General features: G+C 52.9%; 1 protein-coding gene across 7 annotated transcripts in view; it reads right to left on the reverse strand.

The window, feature by feature from the left end:
• Window positions 1-19,498, reverse strand: part of hivep2a (HIVEP zinc finger 2a) — a 65,921-nt gene that overhangs the window by 32,441 nt on the left and 13,982 nt on the right. For 2 of the 7 annotated variants that reach the window (XM_018742465.2, XM_018742462.2), the window contains exon 1: window positions 8,939-9,092. The exons of the other annotated variants lie outside the window; for them this stretch is intronic. The gene's annotated coding sequence lies outside the window, so the exon portion shown is untranslated. Of the gene's footprint in view, window positions 1-8,938; window positions 9,093-19,498 lie in introns of those variants that run through there. 7 annotated transcript variants of the gene reach the window in all.

Raw genomic sequence — 19,498 nt, forward strand, 5'->3', positions numbered from 1 at the left:
TGCATTTGCCTAACGGTGCTGTAAGGTTGCTATGCGGTGCCACAAATGGGAAAGCGGCCCGGTGCCAGCTCACGGACCCCCTCACCCTCAGATTGGCTGCCACAAGCACGGGAAGGAGCGCTACTATTGTACCCATGAGTGGAACGTATTAAAAAGCAACCAAACGGGGAAAGGAACGAGTCACAGAAGTCAAACTAGGCGACACGGCCATCGCGGTAACAGAGATAACACAAAGGAGGACGGCTCGAAATCCTTCGGCATCTTCGTTCTCCACCTCCGAGCAAGTCTCGCGCTGCCGACAGCGGAACTCAGCGGTAAATGGGCCAGATCCTAAATTAGAAAAGCCACTGCCGACATCCCGGGCTCGGCGATCGGGACGCGGTGGGAAAACGCAAGCCGAGGACTCTTGTGCGTCGACGGCCTGTCTTCGCCTCCTGGGTGAGCTGCAGATGCGCAGACCTCAGGATTCACTCGAGTCAGAAAACCATTCCCCGCCGACAGAGATGTTCCATGGCTTTACGAGAACGGAGCACGTGACAGGAAGATCCCAAGCGCCGCAGGCCGGTGCGCCAAAACGCGGCGAAGGGCTGCGCTCCGTTCCGTCGGAGCTCACAGAAGAGGGCGCCGTCGCTGCCCCCCAGATCAGACGCCGTTGGCCCTCGGCACCGGCTGCCACCGCTGCGCCCGCCTGCATCGAGGCGGCAGCGCGGCCATGCTTTACAAGCAAGGCCAGAGTAATCAAATGACCGCTGTTATTGTTTCCGTATTTGTTCTTAGTATAACAACATTTTATTCATACTGCAAATTACTGCAAAAAAAAAAAAAAAAAAAAAACATGATCAAATTACACAGCATAAATTATCCACAATTTCCTTTAGGTTGTTTACAATTCTAAATAAGATATTTCTCTCAAATCTCATTTGAAATTTCTAATTAGACCAGTTCTTGGGGCACCATATTTAATTCAATAACACAACCAGGAACACAGGGAACAAAACCTACCAATCAGTTTAACAGCCTCTCCCAACAGTGGGCGCTTTTCTTTCCCAAAATGTCATATTTAGCCCTGGGGGTGGCCAGGCGAGCAGACTGTGGACCCAGCAGCTATGGGCCCATGTCTGGGAGGAAGGAGAGTGGGCGAAGAAGCTGCTTTTTTTTTTTTTTTATTCCACTGAAAGTGGCCATCAAGGGGCCACCCCCACATGCCCGGAGCAGTCCCCCCCACCACTGCCCAGACAGCAGTGTGAGAGCGCAGGAACGGTGGCCCCCAAGCCCCTTCCCGGAGGGCCACAGGGCCAGCCCTGTAAAGGAATGTCCCACTCTCGTATAAAGTCGATAATGGGACGTTCGCGCAGCAGGAATGGAAACTCCGAGGTGCCTTACGAGGGTTCCGCATTCCGGCCGCTCCAGGGCACAGGCGGGAACGGCCTGCATCTAGAGGGCCTCTGGGGAAGCTGCGCGCACATGCGCCCGCGTGCCTGTGTGTGTTTTCATGCATGCAGCTGCAGCCTCCCAGGGTATCGCACACTCTGCTGTTCATTTACTGAGCGCTTTCAAGGAAAAAAGTTAAGGTCGCTGGTAACATTCTTCTTACACGCACGTCCTGCTCAGCGAACCGTTATAAGTCGTCCCCGCCGCCGTGAGCGGAGACAAGTGGCTGAAGTGAACTGCATGAACAGCTTCTTCAGGGGCGCCCGAGATGTGAAGGAAGTCGTCGTTTTAATAGGCAAAGCCGACAGCTAACGGCGACATCCTTAACGGTGCCCTGCGTTTCGCGTCGGCCGTTTTTAACGGCGCTATCGGTTGGTTACCTGTGGTTACCAGAGGTGGGACAGGACCGCCGTGCAAGTCATCGTCGACACCTGGAGCTCAGCCTCAGGTAATGAAGACCACCAATGGAAAGTAGGGATTTTTCAAGCTTTTCTCCCCCCTTGTCTGTGTTGCTACCTGATCGGTCATGGCAGAGCGGACACAGTCTCGTCTGGTCTACGAAAATGCTTTTCCACATCGCCGCAAGCCCCACTCCGCCGTTTCCACTGGCGACACACATGCAAAACAAAATAAATATCTGGTCTCTTCTGCCGTTATGGTCTCTTATGTCGTTTCCTCTCTCCGTCTGTCCCAGAGTGACGGCTCAAGTGATTGAGAGCGGGAGAGGGGTCAGAGTGCTGTCCCTCTGCAATATTACATTCTCCAGCAGTGGACAACCTGTGCAGACCCACTGGCATTTATCCTGCCAGGGCTGCAGGAAATGACAGACTCCACAAGAGATCGGAGCACAAGGATTTTTGCTCCTTTAGCCATCAAACAGCACAGTGACTCCGCCCACTGTGACTCCGCCCACGGTGACTCCACCCACAAAGACTCCGCCCACTACACTGTTGTCAACCAGTGTCCCCAACCAGCAAAGAGATGTATTCACAAGCTCCCCCACCCTCCACGCTCTCCACCACTAGCTCTGCCCACCTACATTGCTGTGCTCTACTGGCTCCACCCAGTAAAGCGGTCCTCCGGTGTTTCCAATCAAAGATGTACTCAGTAGCTCCACCCACCAATCCTATCGTACCCCGTTAACAGCAGGGAAAACAGGGTGCTGTAGTGGTTAAAGCAGCTACCTTGCCCTCGAAAGACCCAGGTTTAAATCCCACCTCCTGCTGCCATACTTTTGAGCAAGGTACTTACCATGCATTGCTCCAGTAAATATTACCATGCTGTTTAAGTAGGTAAGTTCTTAAGCCATTTGAATTTATGTCCTTTGGAAAAAAGCATCAGCCAAATGAAGAAATAATTAATACTGACCGCACTCACTGCACCACTGTCCGCCAGAGCCCCTGACCAGCACAGTGATGTACTTAGTGGCTCCACCCATCAACAACGAGGTATTTGCGGTACTTTTTTTTATGTAACCCATTGCTCCAGAGGTCCTGCCTCTGCCCACTTCCTGTACCTACTCTGACCGTAAGTGAGCGACCAACTCCTTCTTACTGCCCGCTGGACTGAAAATATCTCATTACACAATACCGTATCTGATTCTTCCGTAATGAGTCTCGTTCTCTGCCTCTCCCCGGCCCACCCTGTGCCCGTGCAGTCGGTAATGTTACGCCTTCGTGTAACCTGCACTCCTCACCCTTTACAACACTGCGGGCAAGCATTGGGAGACTAAAGCGGAACGCCTCCCCCACCCGCTGCTGTTCCACGGAACCGACCCAGGTCCATTTGTTCCTGTTACTCAATAACGTAATTATACAAATGCAGGGTTTAAAACTGCGCACAAATCACCATCGTGCTTTTTTGAAAACACTTTCGGCCAGGCTGCCATCTGAGTAATTCAGATGCACCAGGTTCTGGACCGGGGGTGGCCGGCCCACCAGTAGCTGGTGAGGAAGAAGAACTGTGTGTTCTGTAAACAGGAATGGCTACGATGCCATCGTTTAATAATAGAGGCCTCAAAAGGTTGGTCACCATTGATGTCTTTGGGTGGAGAAGCTCCACCGCCTACAGACAGGCATTTAAAGCGAGGGTGACCTCATGAGCTCCGTGCAGAGCAGCAGTCGACGGAAAGCGCGGTACACTTCACTGCGTGTGAAATGCCTCGCGATGTCTGTCGTCACTAATGTGGATTTGCGCCCGTGTAGAAGCAGGTAGGCAGGGGGATCGGATCACGGCGCAGGGGACAGGTGCTCTCAGCCAGGGTTAGAGTTTTACGCCATGGAACAACATCCCATGCAGCCCCAGCCCTCTGGAGGGTTCTGGGCAGCGTCGTCCATCGCGGTGGGAAGCCCCCTCTCTTGCGGCGGAGACTAGCGAGTTGGCTCGGGGCTTCGTGTCTGGCGTCCGCGGCCCATCTGCGAGCTGAGATGCCCCAGGCTTTGCCATGTTGGGCTGCCATCCAACTCTCCACTTCCTCTCAGGACTCTGCACTCAGCCTGAAGCTTCAGCCTGGCAATCATCAGCGACTGCAACCACCAACCCAGCCACCCCTCCTCCCTTCCCACCCTCCCCACCGCCTGCCGCAGGCTCTGGCAGGCCGGTTTTAATGATGAGCGAGGCCAGAACAGCGGGCCTGCAGAGGGGCTGGCCATGCCAAAACCACTGACAGCGCTGCTAGCTTCGGCGCTAATCCTCCCCCAGCCAGGTTCAGGTCACCACTACCCCGCTGAGGAACTCCATGTCTCGGCTTCCCACAGGTGTATCCTGCCTCGGGATCGCACGAAGCCAGAAAAGGACACGCCGGGTCGCAAACGTGCCCTGGTGCGCCATTGCCCCACGTACATGTCACAGCTGCCAAGAAAAAACGCAAAGACCCATCAAATGCAGGGAGAGCTAAGCATGTAGAGCGCTGCAGAGAAGCTCAAAGAGTCAGATGTTTGCGAATTTTGATTGTGTTGCACTAAGGCAGACAATGGCTGTATTCCACTTGGCAGAAGCGTGCCCTTCTCGGGGATCCTTGCAGGAGCGTGCCCGCGAGGGGTGGATTTGAAGGGTACAAGTGATCGCTATCCAGGAAGGGTGCCAAGTACAAAGTCGCAAGAGCCATTGCGAATGACTGAAAACTGGAAAAGAACGAAAAAAGGCCGACAGACTGATGGAATTTCTGGTTAAATTTGCTACATCACTATTTTCTCTCTTTTCTCACATTCTCCCAGTACCGATCAGACCACGGGTTCTACTTGAAATAGTTATCTCATTAATATTTTACTCGCTAATCGAGGTATTTCTTTGAACCATCCCAAACCAAAAATGAAGAATGATTGATTAAACAACCGTTGATTATAGTATCAGCTGGGCAGCGGTATGAAGGCAACCGTCCATGGCCGAAAAACTGCGGCAAAATCTTGGGAAAGACGTAAGCTAGCTACTGCAGGTATTCAGGACCTTCATTCTACATAACCTATGTAGAGTTCACACTAATTCATTGATGTAAAAAGTCCCTTATTTTTGCTTTTCCTTTTAAGACACTTAACTTCTCCGTATAAACTCGCAACTTGTATTAACTACGTCGTGAAGTCGAAACATTCAAGCCCCTCATTCCCAGATATTAGCGACGACGACGCTGGAAATTGCCCGCATCCTGATCGTAACTCGACAGCTGACGCCGCCTTAGCGTCTAGCTAGCGCCTGTTTCCGTCAAACAGCAGAAGTGTTCATTCACTTCAAGGATGTAGCACGCACGTTTTTTACTTACGATAATCGTTACGGTGTTAAATAGAACGTAAAGTATTGCATTTCGGCAGGTTTTCCTTCAAGACCGCACTAGTGTTGCTAACTAGCGAGCTAACTAGCTAGCAAGGTCCGGCGTGCAGCTTTACTGCTCCCTGAAAAAACTAAAGGCAGGCGATCTCTGTCTTTACCGACGACCACAGACGTCTCAGAAACGCGTTGTGAATAGAAGTGCTTAACGTTGCTTCTGCCATCTTAACCCCTTCATCCTCCTCGCTGGCACACGTGTAGCTACCTCAGACTGGAGTCCGGCCAGTTTTTCGGTAAACCGGTGTCTGCTCGGGTGGCGTTCCACCACCAGCTCCCTCTTGCCCGCTGCCACTGGCGTCGATCCTTTCCGCGCGCTCGTAAAGCTGCTAAGGCCGGCCAACGCGTAACCCGGTGCTCAGTTCGTATGCTAATGCACTTCTGCCGGGCCAGCAGCAGCACAATATGTTCTGGACAGAAGCGGAGCGGATGGGGGTCTCTTGCTCTGCCTCCCGGCAGCGACAGGGCCAGGTCGACGGGCCCTACCCGCTGCGGACGAGGTGGCGAGAGTGGGCACGGATGGCCGGGTCAGTTGCCAAGCCCCGCTCCCAATTGCCCCCAGGCATCGGTACCCGGTAAACAGACCGCGTCGGCGGTCTTGGCCTACTGAGGCCTGCTGGAAACCCAAGGCAGGACACCGATGCTCGCCCCCTTCCCCCAGGCGCAGAGGTCCACCCCAGGCGAGACGGAGACCGGTCAGTTCATCACACGCGTGCCACGGAACACGTGAAGGTCAGCCCAGACCCCCCGACGGAACCGTAAGGCCGGTCCCCGTGCGAGAGGCTTCCACCTACACCACGCAAGGATGGAGGCATCGATAACCCTGCCTCGCACTCACTCTCTGCTCGCACACACACGTGCGGTCTGGCCACGCAGCTGCAGCAGAACAGGCGCGTCATCCCATGCTCGCGAGAGCCGGCAGCCTGTCGCTCCGGAGACGGGGGTGGAGGCAAGGTTTCGGGCGCGAAGCAGGGCACCGAGAGGTGAGAAGTCTCGCTGTCTCCTGCTGGAGAACAGGCGTTGCTCTGCACCAGGGACCCGTTGACAGGAAGTCACTTCAGTGAACGGAGCAAAAAATGTAACGGGTTTTTTTTTTCTCTTTTCTTTTCTTTTCTTTTCTTTTTTTCAAACCGCATGTCATGTCGCTGAAGCAGGCGGAACGTGTTCTGAAATCCGGGAGCAAAGAGGTGCCAGGTTTCCTGTCGGGTCGACATACGAGGTGAACATTCCCGAAGGTGGACGCCGTGCGGGGGTGCGGAGGAAGAAAGCTGAAAAAATTAAAATGTAAATACCAATGTTAAAAAATGTCAAGGTCGTGACCTTTGCATCCTGCGGCAGCCACGTCCTGGGGACTATGCTTTGTGCTGTGTATTTGGGGGCGTCGACCCTCTTTGACCTCCCTCTGCAGGGACGAGGTGAGACGCATGGGAAAGGACGCGGGGGGAAAACCGCAGGGTCGGACCTAAACGAGGGACCGGGGTGCGAGACGGACGACCGAGTGAGGAGGACACCCTCCGCGGTCTCTCCTTCGCCGAGAGCATCACAAAGCAGAGCGACTGAAGGAAAAAGGTGTTTTTCACCCACGAACGGGAGCATTCTTTAGCGATTTAGTTCTAAAGTGGGCGCACACATGGGCGAACATCTTCTCAAGGTTCTTCCGAGTGCGGTGGTTAAACAAACTTAATTAGCACTTAACACCCCAGAGGAACTACGACGAAACTCCTGGCGCACGTTGTCGGGGCTTTGCGTGCGATTCTCTCCAGAACGACAACAGAAAAGCTCTATCAACCTTTCCTAGCAGCTGTTTCCTCGTGGAAACTTTGCAGACAACTCGGGGAGCCTTTTCTTCATCTGACCGGTTTCGGGGCAGAGGCTGCCCTGCTTAAGCAGCGGTAGGGAAAACAGTGAACCGAAAAACACCCACCAGAAAACAAAGTACAAAATTTAAAAAAAAAAAAAAAAAAGAGCACAGCCCAGAAACCTGCTCGCAATTAGAGCCGTCCGGCTGCCAGAGGCACGTCCTTAATAAACCACCGGCGCTATTAATGCCGAGCCACGGCATCATAGGGCTGCAGCTGTGCATCGCAACCGAGGGCCGCTCCGAGCGCTATGGGCCACACAATAACATGCCCCAGTCTCGTCTAACTGCCGCCTTGTTTACCGTTCTGGGCGGTCGAACCCACAGGATGATTTGTCATGATCTAATGCCGGGATGTCACCCTAGAGAGTCTAGCATATGAATAAATGATGGGGGAATGGTCAGGGTTTCGCAGAGAGCATAAATGTATGTCTGAGCCAGGAAACCCCTCCCCCCCCCCCCCCCAAAAAAAAAAAAAAAAAAAAAAAAACCCTTGATGATCCCAGGGAGGAAAACAGAGAGGGGGGGAAAAGAAAAAAAAAAAAAAAAAACACGCATGCCGTTTTGAGCGAGACACGAGAGCACCGGCCCGTGATTACGCATGAAGCCGCTCGCGTCGGGGATGCCGATTGCTGACGTGCGCACGTCGCAGGGCCCACGCTCCCTCGCCCTGCGCAGGTCCGCCGAGGTTACCGCCGCTTGTCTCCATTCCCGCGTGGAAAATTCGGACGCTGGGAGGGAAAAGAGGCCAGGGGTCGACGCGGGGGGGGGGAACGAGCAAAGCGGACCGGGAGAGACGGGACATACATTATAAATCGTCTGAGAATTTGTGAATGGAAAACGGTTTAGCACATTTGGCAGGAGGAGGGCTGTCATTCCTCCGCTATCAGATAGAGGCGATACAGCCCTTGCTGGAGACAGACGGTGAGGAGGGGGAAGAAAGTAAATAGAAGATGTACACCGGCAGGACCGGGGAGGGGGCGCGGCACGGGCGAGGTGAGCGATAAAAGTCCTGGCTCTGCTCGTTTCAAGGTCACCGTAATCTCACCTCTGGGATCCCTGTGCTGGCTAATGTGGGGGGTGATGGGAGAACAGGACTGCCAAGGCAGAGCGGCAGGGAGAAGATAAGCTTCTCAGAAACAACCCGCACCACCTTTGCACCCGAGGCAGAGGGCTCGTGTGGGGCGGAGGGCCAGCGGTTCGCAGCACCTCCTCGCCTTATCTACGGCGAGCTGAGGCCGCCCGATAGAGAAACCACGGCAACCTCGGCCTCGTGAATCGGCTCACTGAATGGAGGTGATTTTTTTTTTCACGCGGTGGGAGAGTGGAAGTGGTGGGGGGTGGGGGTGTCCTCCGGTAAATGACGTGGTTTTTCCTGCGCGGCACGAGGGAAAGAGGCAGGTTTCCTCCGGCTGCGTGTCACCACGATCGAACTGCGTAGACAAAACAAAGATGCCGCTGTTCTCGTGCCCCCCCCCCCCCATTGCTCCTCAGGATATCACAGTGGAGGGGGAGGGGGAGATCACCAGCTTTTCTCAGGGGCGTGCAGGTTATGTCATTGGATTGTACCTGTCGGCCGGCGCGGAAGCAGTTGCCGAGATACGCAAGCAAGCCATCTCCGTGGCGATTGGCCGCCCAGCTTCGCGAGCTGCACACCCCGCGACCGTCGGGGGTGGGGGGAGGACACGGCTGAATCAGACCCGGACATCCCCTGCGACAAAGTGACAGCGCCACCCCTCGTGCACTTCGCAAACGGGCCGATGAGGAAATCGCGTCCGCGACAGACTGAGAACGAGACAGAACGAGGAGGAACGCAAACATCTGCTCACTAACCTGCCCCGACCGCATTGTCTGCGATCGCGTCCCGCTCACGTGCCGCGCGCTCCCGCCGTCCATGTTCCGGGGTCAGGGACGACGCCCGGCGGCGGGCGAGACTCCCGTCAATCAGAAGGCACTCGCTGACAGAGTATGAGAGGAGCCCTTCTGATGTAAGCCAGTCACCAGAGAAAATACCCAGCCGTGACGCATATCCAGCAACAAAAATAGCAGTAGGGCCCCCGCAGGGATTATACAACACACCACGTTTAGAGACACTTCCAGCGGCCCAGCCCCGGCAGCGCTCAAGTCGGCTGCCTAGCGGGGCTTCCAACAGGAAGTTTACATTTTTCTGGGTGGACGCAACTGCAGATAGAGGGGTCAGGGGTCAGGCGGGAGGCGGAGATTTGGCGGGGGGGGGACTGCGACCGCTCCTTCCAGGCCCCGGTGACGAAGATGTACGGCTTGCCGAGTTGGACGCGAGGATTGCCCCGTGGACTGATGGACCTGGAAACACCGTACCCCCTCACCCACACCCACACACACACACACGCACAGTAATCACTGCGGATCCCGCCCCAGCCTCCTATTAATAGGACACCAAGTTGAAACTCACAAACTCTCTGCCCCGCTCTGCCGGCAGCAGGCCGCGATTGTCACCGTGGTTACGGCAGCGGGGTCCAACGCCGTCCGATGACCGTGCCTCTCTGTCGCAGCCTGACTAAGTTCAGCTTTACACCAACGTGGCTTTCGGAGATTTCTCCAAAGTCGGAACCCATCTACCGACCTCCAAAGTACACAACAAACACTCTTTGCCTTTTTAACAATGAAATGTCTTCTTGCTCCCCCTCAAAGTTTGATGCCACACATGGGTGTCAAACAGGCGTCGAATCGCACATCGGCGGCCGACACAACTCAGGACAGACAACGACAAAACAAAAAAAAAAAAACGTTCTGACCGAGACGAGACTACGCCAATTGTCCATGCTTCTGTTTATGTCATAAATTAGTTATTAACACCCATGGATGTATAGTCTGCAAACACACACCTCGACGTTTTTGCCCCCTGGCTACACCGGCCCTATCAAAGGACGCTACTCACGTGACTCAAAAACCGCGACCTCTTGTGACCTCACGGGTCAGGCTCGTCGCCGAGCGCCGATCCCTCGGTCCAGGCCACGGCTGAGGGTCGGAGAGGAGATCCGGTCGCCACGATGTCCATTTCTGCATCAGACGCAGACGTGCCACTCGTGCGCTTTACTGACCCGGAGCACTCGGTGTTAAAGCCAAACATATATCCATCAGCGGGCCATTGAGGGGCCCATCTGTTTACCCTGCGGTGAATTATTCACGCGGTTATTGTTGCGGATGCGCACCCGTGTCTGTGAAGCGCACCCCAGCGAACGGTCCACAGGAAAACGGCACACGCGGACAAAGGGGGCATTTTCCGTTGCGCAAACAACAACAGCGATGATGCGAATGTAATTCGGGAAGTGGCTTTCCGCATTCCGGAGCCCACGGCGGTTCGGTTAGAAGGCGGCGCCCGGGGGCTGGACGGTACCGCTGCCGGGGAAGACGACTCAAAAGTTGGAAGGATCGAGCCTGAGGGCGACAGTAGAAATAAGTAAGACGTGCAGAACAGCTGTCCGAGGAGAAGATCCAGTAGTGTGGTGGGTGTATTTGTACACCTTTAGAAGTAGGTATCTATGAATCCACGCTGCAATCAAGGAACCCAGGTTTGAATCTGCTCACCTGCTGTAGTACCCTTGAGACAGGTACTCACCCTGAAGCGATACAGTAAAAACCCGGTAACAACCGTACCTAGCTGAGTATCCAACCTAACACGGTAAGTTAACATGGCTTCATTAAATTAACGGAGGCAGCTGGTAGCATAGTGATTAGAACTGCTGTCTTTGGACTCAGAGGTTGTAGGTTTGAATCCTTCCTCCAGCTGTGGTACCCTTGAGCAAGGTACTTGCCCTAAATTGCTACAGTAGAAGCACCCAGCTGTATAAATAGATAAATAATTGTAGGTAGATTAAGTAATTAGCTTTGGCGAAAAGTGCAGGCTAAACAATTTTAAAACATTAGTATCCGTTAATTGTACCATGCTCCCTTACTCAGTTATTTCCATGCGTGCTACTTGGATGCGCAAACCTGCGAGCCACTTTGAATGAGATGTATTGGCTAAACAAATTAATGTAAATGTGACTGTTAGGGATGCGAATCAAACGTTCTGCTGAGCAACCGACGGAAGGTCACGGGGCGGTTCAGTTGGGCAGCGGCCGTACGTCACCGTACGTGCCCGAGCGCTACCCGACACGCCCCGACATACGCCTCCGTACGGCGACGCGGTGAGCCGAGGACGCCGGGCCGCCGCATCCCGGCACCGTTAAAGCAGACGCCTCCTCACCGAGGCCGGCGCGTGTCGGCCGCCGCTGCTGGAGTTGTCACAAACAAATTCTGTGTCAGTTGGGGAATTTTACCCCCCTTGCCCTCCCTCTCCAATTACCGCTTAACGGCATCAATATTTTATTTCCAGTTCTGCTGGAAGCGATGTATTCCCAAAGAGCTCCGTAAGGAACTTTTTGATATCTTTATCAAAGTGGCTCCTAACTATCGCCGGATAATTAGAAAAAAAAACCTACAGCCATGAAGCAGTTGCATCATGGCGCAACAAAAACAGCAACTTTTAAACCCGTTTACTTTGTCTGAGACTTGGAAACTCTGGGAATTTCAGAGAGCTGGTGGAAAACGCACGGTAAGACATATTACAAGCGCTGTGAGCGCTGCAAAATGTTGAATCCTATCAAAATTTTTAAAAATAAATACAAAAAAAAAAAAAAGGCACTAGTGGGGGGGTGCGGTGGTGCAGCGGGTTTGGCCAGGTCCTGCTCTCTGGTGGGTCCTGGGTTCGAGTCCCGCTTGAGGTGCCTTGCAATGGACTGGCGTCCCGTCCTGGGTGTGTCCCCTCCCCCTCCGGCCTTACGCCCTGTGTTGCCGGGTCGGGCTCCGGCTCACCTCAGCCAGTGTGTGTGTGTGTGTGTGCGTGTGTGTGGTGGTACTAGTGCTGGTTTCTGCTGCCCTCAACTCCTCCTTTATTTTCAGAGTGAAACGAAAGAAAAGAGACTGAAGAGAATAAATACGGGACCCAGGGATAGGTCTCAGGGCACACGGACAGCGCACACACGTCTCACGTGATCCCCACACTACGAGTGCCAATTACCACACGTCCAGCAGGTTTGGTCATTTGAGTCATCCAGAGCCGCAAGATGCGAGCACGCCCTCTCGCACGCGCACACACACACGCGCGCACGTAAAGTGACACAAGCACATATACCGTACTCAGTCGCACCGCTGATTACATTTCTTGCATACCGGAGAGAAGAAGGTGAACATCATCTCACAGGCTCGTCATCAACGATCTTGGCTCCGAGCGTTCCCTGGAACCGCTTTAACCGAGGGGAAAAAAAGCAGTTCGGACCCAAGAGCGCGCTGAGGAAAATCTCCAGGACAAACGTTTGCGCGAATGTTCACACACTTTACTCGTTGAGCAACGCGGCGGTCATTGACTGTGGCGAGTGCCGGACTGCTCCAAACAAATCCAAATGTTTCCAAATGACCTTTACTTAAAGGCTGATTATTTGTTCCTGCTCGGATGTTTAAGGGGTCTCCCGAACATATTGTGATGTTTCATTCCGGGACGGTAATTTGGCTCCGGGATGAATGTCCGTGACATCCAACTTTTGGAATCTGTCTCCGAGCGAAGCCCGAAGGAAGGCCCACGGGGAGGCCCTCTGGCTCGAGAAGAACAAAACAATCACAAAAACAGGTTCCCCTAGGCCTCCTGGCTAACGCAAAAAAGGCATCGTGGGTCATCAGAGAGCGAGACACGGGCCAAGCGCCACGCAGCATCAAAAGCCGGCTCTGCGTTACGCAATCCCAGCATTAGCCATGGATAATCCCCCAGCTGTCCCCAATTCCCAGTGTGAAACCCTCTCTATGAGTAAGGCCAGGAGAATCTCCCAGAAAGCCTCACCGCTCCACCCCCCAAGCCAACACTTTGCGTCCTTGTGAGCTGTCGGGGTGTCTCGAGTTGCCGCGACACCTGTCAACCCCCCCACCCCCGTTCCCCTGCCCCTGCCGGACCGGCAACGCAAGCGGCAAGCAGGCTGCTGGACGCCCCGTGGGCAAACCCGCCCTCCCATCACCCCGCACCCCTACACCCAGTGAAGTGTCACTTTACTTCAATCGCCCAGACAAGCAGTACCAATTTTAGACCTGGCCCTGGGTCAGATCAGCTGGCTGACTCGGGGAACGGGAATCGGGGGCTTCCCAAACAGGAGACCCCCCACCGCGGTATTTTCGGCACTGCCCTCTAACCCCGAGCGCCTACACGCGTGATGCTACAGGTGACTGTCACAGCCCCCACGGGGGAAACATAAACAAGCAATGCAGTCTCTTACGATGCTCATGTAGTGGACAGCTGCTCTGCGGATTGATGGTTTGTTATCAGTCTTGGCTGGAAATCAGACCTCTGTTCTCTCGCGGTGTTTGCGCTGCAGTCTTGAAAAGCGTTGCACAAGAGGTCCCTTTTCTCCCTGACAAAGAGACGCCTGCATTTTTCCTCTCTTCATTTTTCATCTCGGTGTGACTCAATTTATTTAACAATGTAATAATGTATTCAGGCCTGGATATGTCAGTTTATGATACATAACCGCACATGGTGGAATGGTATTTCCATCGAAACTCGGCGTCACTGAGATTGCATCACACCTCTGCTTTTTAGAGCCAATTAACATAATCTTGGTTTTATCCAGCCAAGTTTGCTTATCCTTTGCTGGATCTCTTTCGGGCTCAGTGTGGGAGGAAGAGGAAGCAATGCCCCGCGGGGTGGAGAAACATAACAAAAATAATCAGTGTCTTCAGCAGAAAAAATCTTATCAAGTCGGTACTTCCTATTAGCACCTCCAGGTAGCTTGTACAATCTGAATATAAAAAGAGCCAAGGACTACACCCTGGGGAACGCCATTCAGTTTAAATACAAAGTCAGAGCTACAAAGCCCCTTGTGACCCACTAACTTTGGTTCGAAGGCAAGGCAACAAGTCAATATTTTATAAAGTGCAGTCTCCAAAGGCAGGAAGAATCAAACGATAAACAATTAAAAGAAAAAGTAGTTCATATAATGACACGCGCTGCACCGAACGGGCCTGTTGCTTTTGGATCGTTTAATGTTCTGGCGCTTGGAATAACCAAGGGACACTACTGCCACAAGACCAACCGCACTGTGACATTTTGCATGTGAGAAATGTACTCTGTTCTACCATAATTTTGTAGACAAATATAAGGCAAATTTGTTCCTCTTCCCACAGCAAGCGAAACGTGCCACCCAGCAACGAGGCTAAGTTGTATTATTTGTATGCAGGCCTGAGGGATAACCTTGAATGGCTGATTCTGGAAGTGCCATGAAGGACAAGCAGGCTGCCTTGGTCTATAAATAATGTCGGCTCCACGGACGCTTCTCGCTGCTTGTCACCTCCGCTAACCCAGGCACGCGGCGCTTACCGAAAACACCAAAGCCACACACTCGCGGTTGCACACAATATCCAAGTGCAGTGAATGATTGTGAACCATGTGCTAGATGAATAAAGGGCCTCCATACCCATGATGAAGAGACAGATCCTTACAGTATCATAGCAACGGTATCATAATACCATATACGTCTCTAAGGGCTTGCCTTTTGAAGCAGATGATCACCATCCAAAATGTTGGTTTTATGAAACCTGACTGTAACAGTTATTTGTACAACATGCTGGCCAACTGCATGATATTCTGCACGATGCTACAGGCAGTTTTACAGCATTTTTTTTTTTTCCATTGCCTTACCTGTGTGCTAAAGCAGAGTTGCCCGGAATGCAGTCGTACGTCACTCATTTACTTTAACCGTGACACGGCTGAATCCACGGGAGCGCCCCGACCGGAGCAAACGGATGCCAGAGGTCACAACCCTTTTTCGGAGGCACCGGAACACACGTGACGATCGAAAAGTCTGAAATCGCATCAGCAGCGGCTTCCCTTGAACATACCCTTTTCCCAGTAAAGGACAGATTTTTCCATGACTTCTCCCACACTGTCGCATAACCAGGAGGAAACGCACATGGACAAAAACAGCGCTCTCAGCTCGCCCATGTTTCGGGAATAGGAGTGACTCACTAATTTGCTTTTGTAATTTCTAAAATACACACAAATACACGTGGAAAAAAAAAAAAGAAACCACTTTTACAAGTGTATTCTTCTATATGTCTCAACAAAAGCACATTTCACTAAATTCTCCAAAAGGTGAGGACGAATACCGGAGCCGTGGCCAAAAACGGAAAACGTGTTTTTATCGACGCTTCGGCGTCACGCACGAAGACGCGTCTTCATCGCGGCAACTGCGTTTGCCCTTCAGGAACGCGGGGGTCGTGGGCACGCGGTTAAAAACGAGTACGAGAGCAGGGCTGCTCTTTCGCTTCCTTTCTCGACGACTTCAAAACGCAAAAGCTATATGTGGAACACCTTTGGCCTGAAGAACAGCAGATGTAGGTCAAATATTTGCAGAAGATGCCCATGATGTCACGCGCACGTGTCGCTTGTGTCTGAGCGGAGGAAAAAGACACTGCGAACAGCTAAAGCAGTCTCCGAGACACGTGCCGTCGAAGCGGGTTTCTATCGGAGACCCTCGGGGTGTCCTCCAAGGTCAAAAGGCAGGACGGAGCCGCAGCGTTTTGGACTTTTCCGGTTGCATTTTCATAAAGGTGGTGAGGGACTGAAGAGTCGAGTTGAGCTAAAAAGGGGCGCCAGGTGGGGAGCGGGTTTGGCCTGTGCCTGCTTTCTGGTGGATCTGGGGTTCGAGTCCCGCTTGGGGTGCCTTGCGACGGACTGGCGTCCCGTCCTGGGTGCGTCCCCTCCCCCTCCGGCCTTACGCCCTGAGTTGCCAGGTTAGGTTCTGGCCCCCCGTGACCCTACATGGGACAAGCGGTTTCAGACTCTGTGTGTGTGTGTGAGTTGCCCTGCACAAAAGAGTCAACTGAATGATTAAATTATAATAATAATAAACGTGACCTTACAGCACTGTACCTCATCACGCGGAAATATGTATATCCAGGCAAGGGGTGCATCGAGACGTCGAACGGCTTCAGGTGCAACGCAGCGACCGCGTGTCTCGCTGGCTGAAACGAGGATGAAGAAATGACAGAGCGATAGCATCGCTGACCTTTTGCAGGAATTATCTCTCCGCTATGATCGCCTTAACGCAATAAAGCACAAGGTGGTGACGCGGCGCGGTAAACGTAACCAAAAAGTGCACGGAGCTGATAACGCACTTCGTATATGACATTTTAAAGCGCGGGCGCAGGTGGATTCACGCCGCGCGGCTTTCGCGAACCTCCGCAGCTAATCAGTTTGCGCACGAAAGATAACAAATTGATGAATAATTTAGAGCAACATGTTGCTTCTCCCCCCCCCCGCCATTGTCTTCGCCCTGAGTGCCGCCCTCGACCGAGTTCCCACCGACGGGCCGCCGCAGGTTTGCTCTTTAAAACGTTACGATCCGGTGCGGCCCACCGCACGCCGCGATCGGTCTCCCCGCTCGTCATCGGTAATCAAAGCAGTGACCCCCCCCCCCCCACCAGATGTCGTGTCAATCCGCAAATCAGGCGCTCGGCCGGCCTGCTGGACTCAGACCTCTAATTAGAACAATGGAAGCAGAAGGAGCGACTGATACGCTTTTCCTCGCCTTGGACAGGAAAGCGCAGCCCCTTCAGGAGAGCCACAACAACATGCTCTCCACAACGCTGGCATAAAATATGCATAAAATTATATAACCCTTATATAAGCCCTGTAACGCTGAAGCCCAGATCTGCCACGCTATGTGCAACAGCTAATTAAGCAACGTGCGATGGGGAAAAACAGAGCGGGGGGGGGGGGGGGGGGTTTGCTAATTTTAGGTCCCTTTCCCATGTCTGTCGGACAAACAGGAGGCAGAGAGACAGGAAGCTGTGGAGCAACAGCTGGAACGCCAACCCCCCCAAGTCGCAGAGGACTGTGGATGACATCACCCAGACAGAGATGCAGAAGATGAGAACAAAGACCAGCTCTGGCTGGCGCTGCTCCCGGCCCCGTTCCCGGCCAGCGCACCTCGCACCCTCGCTCCCCCCCCCGCCGGAGCTCAGCTCTCGTCCAGGGGTCCACCGCACGTTTGGCACTTGCCCTTGTCTCCGACACCCACCATCGGGAGCGCGGTGATTCCCGGAACCGTAACGTCAAGCCGTATAGCTTGCGTCCACAATCGAAGAGCGTTGAGGAACCGTTTGCTAGAAACCAGGTGCCGGTGCCAAGCGTCCTTGTGCGACCACGGGACGCCCGGGAAGCAAGGAAGTGTCGTGGGGGTGGAGTAGGAAGTCTAGGATGAAGTGAGACGCGAGTTGCCATGGCGGCAGAACAACAGCGCGGGGTGGGGGTGCTCAGGATGTCACACTACACCTCGCCACCTCTCCCCCAGCCGCGAACGGCTGCGCAAACGCCCATGCACCTTGCAGATCCCTCTGCAGCAGCTGGCATCTTCGAGAGGCAGCTGTGTATTCTCTCCCTTTTTTTTGAAAAAAAAAAAAAAAAAAAAAACTCCAGTGGCCACGATCACTCCTTTCCTGGAGAAATAAACAGGCGGTGGAAGGGGGGGAAAAAAAAAAAAAAAAAAAGAACAGTAAAGTTTGAAGAAAAGGCAATGAAGCAATCCATGGACACATTACAGGATTACAGCCTTGTGTATGACAATTTTCTGCTTTCTGCTTAACATCCCACAAAACTTACAAAACAGCTCTGTAAACCTCTACTTAGGAAAGAAAAAACTAAATTATAGTTTCCCTTTTAGCTATATACACTGGACACCAAGGAAATTAAGCCAGAAAGCCTCTTTTCAACAAGCATCGCTCGGTGTTTGGATCCATCGGATCAGACGACCATATCATGCCATCTAAAAGCGGCCGCGCTGTTGCGGAATTCTTTTTTTCCCTTCCCGGAAGGCTGCGTGATGACGACGAGTGGCTCCCCGGGGGGGGACAAAATGCTGCGGTCTGCTCTGCTACAGGAGAGGGGAATCGAGGGGGGGGCGGGGAGGGCTCCCGGCACAGGCCGAAACCCCGAGGGAACGCGCCGACACGCACCGATCCCATTGGGGTTTTCCTGGTTGACCCCGATTACGGTCCGGTGTCCGGCGCCAAGGGGAATCTGCGAGCGAGAAGCGCCGGATCAGGAAGTTACAGGGTTATGTCACTTAAAAGAGGGGGGAAGAAAAAAAAAGAACAACACTGCTGTCTCCTGTCAAGAACCACTAGAGAGAAGAGCCCTCTCCCAGTCCGCACCAGACATCCCGACACCTCGGAGCGGGGAAACGATGGAGAAGTTAGTCGGCTAAATTCTTACTGCGCCGAGCGGGGAACTCGGAGCCGAACGGCGCAACAGATGGACATACGGGAGCCCTTCGAGTTACGGACGCACGTTCGACCGCAAGTCTGTTCAGAACGCGTTTCGCGTGTAACTCCGAAATCACCTTTACCACAAAGTCGCAACGAATAAAACTGACGTCCCTCGATTTATTTATTTACAGGATAGGTTCTGGGGGGGGGGGGGGGGGCCTTTCATGTAGCTTTTTTTTTTAATGAAAAAATTTCAAAAACTTTGTAGGACTTTTTCGAAAAATATTTTTTATTAACTTTGGGCTGCATTAAACGTGACAGATTTTAAAAGACCGAAAATAAATGCGCAAAATATTTTTGAAAGTCCGCTCCTGACATATTCATCGCATGAAAATGTTTGTCATCTTGTTATTATTAATCAGTGACACTCAGGAACACCAGACAGAAGTGGATCAAGCGACTGACAAAACGGGGAGGGAGGGAGGAAGGAAGGAAGGAGTGGTTAGAGTGGTTAGAGTTGCTGCCTTTGGACGCAAATTTCGCAGGTTCGAGTCTCACCGCCAGATGTAACATTCTTGAAAAAGGTACTCACCCTAAATTGCTCCAGCAAAAATTACCCTGGTATACACACACATGCTATCTGAACCGCTTGTCCCATATGGGGTCGTGGAGAGCCAGAGCCTAACCCAGCAACACAGAATGTAAGGCTGGAAGGGGAAGGCACGCACCCAGGACAGGACACCAGTCCATTGCAAGGCACCTCAAGCAGGAATCAAGCCCCTGACCACTGGAGAGCAGGACCCGGTCCAACCCACTGCGCCACCACACCCCTTTACCCAGGTATATAAATGGTTAAATAACTGAAAGGAGCTTAATATTGAAAGTTGCTTTGTAGAAAAGCATCAACTAAATGAAATAATGTCAATGATCATTAAAATTAAAAATAAATTAAGTGGAATGTGTCATATAAACATGCTTCTCCGCTTGTCATTGATCACCAACTCTCAGGAACACCGGACAGGAGTTGAAGTCAGTCAGCGCAATGCTCCTATACGGTCTGGGTGCGCTTTACTGCCACCTAATGGCCGAGCAGGCAAACGCAGGTTGCAGTTGCTCGGCAAC

This window comes from Scleropages formosus, chromosome 1 (genome assembly GCF_900964775.1).
Source record: "Scleropages formosus chromosome 1, fSclFor1.1, whole genome shotgun sequence".
NCBI lineage: Eukaryota > Metazoa > Chordata > Actinopteri > Osteoglossiformes > Osteoglossidae > Scleropages > Scleropages formosus.